Here is a 5354-nt window from a genome sequence, read left to right on the forward strand (position 1 = left end):
ATGGGATTTTCTATTTCATGTAATTGGGTCAATGTAGATAATGGACGGATAATATTATTTTTTATAGCATTTTTAAGTAGCTAGGAGGACAAAATTTTTATTGTCATGTTCACTATTTTCTCACTTAGATTATTTTAGAGTAAATAATTGTCATTTTAATAATTTGGAGTTAATATCTCAAAAGGCTACACAACCATAATAATTTATAGAAAAGATTTATTGAATTTTGTTTGTATCAATAAATTAAAAAAAACTCTTTATCATAAAATAAAATAAAATAAAAATAAAAATAAATATAGCAAAATAAATTAAACTATTTTTATACTTGAGATGTTTATGCTCTTGTTTTAGACTAGTGTAATGTTTGATGGACTTCGTTAAGAGGCAAATGTTCTCATGAGGTGGAAACTACAATGCGAATTAGCATAAAGAGGGTTTCTAGTAACAATCTCCTAATTCCTTAACTATGTGCCCCCATAGGAAACCTAGCTAGTGGATCCACCTAGATGCTACTATCATGTATATGTCCTACCTTGGCAAGTAGGATGTCCTCCTTTCATTGTAAGGGGTTGACACCAAATTCCATGTTTAGCTCGCATGGTCCAATATAGGTTATGGAGAAGTTTCCTGAAAGTAAAATGAATGAATAAAGGTAAGAAGATGAACACTAACTAGGATTACTTAAGAGGTGTTAGTGTAAGTAAGGGTATGAGACTTTACCTATATATTGCACAAGTGGACCTTGGGGGAGTTCTAGGGTGGGTTATTTATGCATACATGAAATGTATGATATTGGTCTTACATGATATTGATGTATATGATGTTGGTTTAAATTGTTATGTATGATGTTGACTACACTTGTTATGATGTTACATGAGGTAAAGGCTATACTTATGGTCTCTTTACTTAGTATACTTGGTTTATGTGAGGTTATGGGGCTTCACATACACATTGCACTAGTGAACTTGGATTGTGGTTGTGAGTAAGGTCTTGTGTTGTATTGATGAATTGGATTCCAAACATAACATGTTGACTATGGATTTGTTGTGATGTTAATCTTGAACATAAATATGAATATGTCTCATTGCCGTTGTATTATGGAGTTGTATATGTCCTTGAAATGTGAATGAAGGATTTTAAAGTTAACTTAAAAATGCTTATAAACAAAGTTTTCCTTTGTGCATATTTTCAAATGATTTACTTGCATATGTTTCCATACTTAGTACATGTGGTTTGTACTAACCCATATCTCTTCTATTTCTACAAAAATGTAGGTTCAGGACATTGAGGTTCTTTAAGGCCATTCTCAAAGAATCTTGGATTGTTCCCAAGTTAATAAGTCCTCACGTTCGAGGACGAAGCCTATGAATCTAGCTTTTGACATTTTACTATGTTTAAAGGCATTGTTCAATTTCCCCTATTTCAAGAACGATGTTATATTCTCTTATAAGACATGTTGTAATGATTTAAGGGCTAAGTCCCATTTCTCTTGTTATGTTTAGATGGGCATGTGAGACAATTAGAGATTCTATTTTGATATATGTAAAGTGAAGTTGAACTTCAAAGAAAAGTTCTAAATTTTTTGCTTTTCATTTTACCTATGCTGGAATAATGTAAGCTAAGGGCTTGTCTAAGGCCCCTTCGAGGACGAGGACACTGATTACGACTAGGGGATACTTTACGATTGTGATAAATTTTGTATAAGAGCATGAGATTAAATAATTCTTAGGAATCATGTCTCACAAAACCACGTCTATGTAGAGTCTTGTTCATAATTGTGAAGCGCTCCACACTTATGAATGAGAGGCTATGTGATGCTTAGTAAATTCTTACTTTTTGGTATCCTTAGGTCATGCCTCAAGAGTCTTAACTCTATGTGTGTCCTTTTCTACTAATCCTTTTCTTGTGGTTATAGGCTATGTGAATATAAGGGCAGCCACAAGAAGGTTTGAAGAGGAGAGTACTTATGCGAGAGTTCCTCATCAAGACAACCAAGCTCCTCTTCAAGAACAAGTTCCTCTGAGTGGCCAAGCACTGGCCAAGCGCTGGTAAACTCTCTGGTCATGAAGAATGGGGAGATTATGACGACTTTCCTAAACTTACTTAAGTTATGAATGCTAAAGCTCAAGAAATAACTACTCAAGATCAAGATATGACGGCTCAAGTAAATAGGGAAGTTGCACCCCATGTGAACCAAAAAGCTAGTACCATGAATTCACGTTTAAGGGACTTCACTAGGATGAACCGCCCCCTGTTCGTTGGGTCTAAGGTGAATGAATATCCCCAACAAGACATTCTAGATGAGTTTTATAAGATCTTGTATTCTATGGAGGTGAGTTCAAATGAGATTATCAACTCAAGGATGTGGCCCAAACTTGGTACACTCGATAGAAAGATAATATGGCTTTTAGAGCGGCTCCCATAAGTTTGGAAGCCTTTAGGAGGGCATTTCTTGATAGGTTCTTCCAAGGGAGAAGAGACAGGCAAAAGTGGAAGAGTTCATCAACCTTCATCAAGGAGGTATGAGTGTTCAAGGGTACTCTATTAAATTTACTAAGTTTTCTAAATATGTCTCTTGTTTGATGACTAACCCAAGGGATGAAATAAGTCATTTTGTTACGGGTATGCCCGATGATCTTATGGAAGAGGGAATGCTTCACAATGACATGGATTTATCTCGTTTTATGGTGCATGCTTAACAAGTTGAGGAGAGTAGGATTAAGAGGAATAATAAAGAGGTCAAGAGGGAAAGTCCTTATTATGGAGGTACTCCTAAGGAAAGTTTTAAATTCAAGACAAACTCAAGTTTAAGAAAATATTCTCCAACCAAGATCCTCCAATAGTCTCATAGGCTCATAATGATAGGGTTAGGTCCCAATGGGAAAATGTGGTGGTTCGTCAAAAGAGATCCCACAATATACCAAATGTGGCAAGAAACATGTGGGTAAATGTTTGATGGGAACGAATATTTGTTTTGGTTGTGAAAAGAGTGGTCGTATAGTTAAATATTGTCCCATGGACAAGGATTATGGAAGGGAGAGTAATCAAGCACAAGCATGTGATCTTAATTCTAGTGCTCCTATTAAAAACTGTTTCTATGCTCTCAAATGTAGAAGTGATTGAGAGTATTTTCCCAATGTTGTTACCAGTATGTTGCAGGTATTTTCAATTAATGTTTATGCATTGCTAGATCCCGGTGCCACTTTATCTTTTGTAACTCCTTTAGTGGCTATGAAGTTTGATGTGTTACCCGATGTCTTAGTTGAACCTTTTTTGATTTCTACCCCAGTGGGTGACTTCGTTGTTTCTAAAAGAGTGTATTGGAGTTGTCCATATTATTGTCTAATAGAGTCACATTGGTTGATATGGTAGAACTTGATATGTTGGACTTTGATGTCATATTGGGGATGGATTGGTTACATGATTGTTTTGCTTCAATTGATTGTAGAACAAGGGTATTTAAATTCCAATTTCCTAATAAACCCGTTTTAAAATGAAGGGAGGGAACTCAATATAGAGATCAAATCATTTCATGTCTAAAAGTTTGTAGATTGATTTCTAAGGGATGTCTCTACCACATTGTGAGGGTCAAGGATTTTGGGTTTGAGGCACTTCCTTTAGAGTCGGTCTCCGTAGTGAAGGACTTTCAGGAAGTCTTCCCAGATGATTTACTCAGAATTCTCCCGAACGAGAAATAGATTTCGGCGTAGATTTGATAATGGATACTAAACCCATATTAGTTCATTCTTATCATATGGTTCCGACCGAGTTGAAAGAATTAATGACTCAACTCAAGGATTTTCTAGACAAGGATTTTATACAACCAAGCATATATCCATGGGGCGCTCTGGTATTATTTGTGAAAAAGAAAGATGGGTCTCTTAGAATGTGTAATGATTACCGACAATTGAACAAGGTTACTATAAAGAATAAGAATCCTCTCCCTAGAATCGATGATTTATTTGATCAACTCCAAGGTGGGAGTTACTTTTTAAAAATTGATTTGAGTTCGGGGTATCACCAACTTAGAGTTAGATGAGTTGATATTCTGAAAAACAGCTTTCCAAACAAGATATGGTCATTATGAGTTCCTTGTCATGTCTTTTGGCCTAACTAATGCCTCGACAACTTGTAAGGACCTTATGAATAGGGTGTTCCAGAATTATCTTAATTCATTTTTAATTGTGTTTATCGATGATATGTTGGTATACTCCAAGAGTAAGAATGAACACATGGGACATTTGAGGATAGTAGTGCAAGTCCTCAAGGAACATCAAATCTTTTCTAAATATAGTAACTTCAAATTTTAGCTATGGTCGATGGCCTTTCTTGGTCACATTGTTTCAGTTGAGGATATAGAGGTCGATCCGAAGAAAACAGAAGCAGTAAAGAATTGGCCTAGACCCCTGACTCCCACTAATATTCGAAGCTTCTTAGGTTTAGCTGGGTATTATAATAGGTTTGTTGATAGATTTTCATCTACCGCTTATCCATTAACTACCTTAACCCAAAAGAAAGTCTAGTTTGAACACACGGAAGCTTGTAAGAAAGGCTTCCAAAAGTTGAAAAATAAGCTTACTTCCTCTTTGGTGTTGACCTTACAAGAGGGTACCAAAGGTTTTATGGTGTATTGTGACGCTTCTCGATTAGGTTTTGATTATTTCCTCATGCAACATGTTAAGGTGATAACATATGCCTCTAGACAACTTAGGGTGAATAAGAAGAACAATCCAACTCATGACCATGAAGTAGCATCCGTAGTGTTTGCCTTGAAGATATGGAGACACTATCTATATGTAGTGCATGTAGATGTGTTCACAGATCATAAGAGTCTCCAATATGTGTTCACTCAAAAAGGGTTAAATCTCCGATAAATAAGGTGGTTAGAGCTTTTGAAAGATTATGATATGAGTGTCCTTTACCACCCCGAGAAATCCAATATGGTTGCGGATGCTTTGAGCCGAATGTCTATGGGTAGTGTAGCCCATGTTGCCAATGGTAAGAAAGAGCTAGTGAAGGATGTTCATAGATTGGCCTGATTAGGTGTTCGACTTGAAGATTCTCCAAAAGGGGGTTTCATGGTTCATCATAACTCTGAATCCTCTTTTGTGGTTGAGGTAAATCTTAGCAACATCTTGATCCTATATTGATAGATTTGAAGGAATCGGTTCTTAGTAAGTCCAATGAATCATTATCCCAAGAGAGGATGAGGTACTTAGGTACCAAGGTAGGTTGTGTGTGCCGGATGTGGATGACCTAAGAAGACAGATTTTAGAAGAGGCTCATGGTTCTCGATATTCCATTTATCTGGGTGCCACCAAAATGTATTGTCATCTTAAAGAGATCTATTGGTG

This window comes from Solanum lycopersicum, chromosome 6 (genome assembly GCF_036512215.1).
Source record: "Solanum lycopersicum chromosome 6, SLM_r2.1".
NCBI classification, from domain to species: domain Eukaryota; kingdom Viridiplantae; phylum Streptophyta; class Magnoliopsida; order Solanales; family Solanaceae; genus Solanum; species Solanum lycopersicum.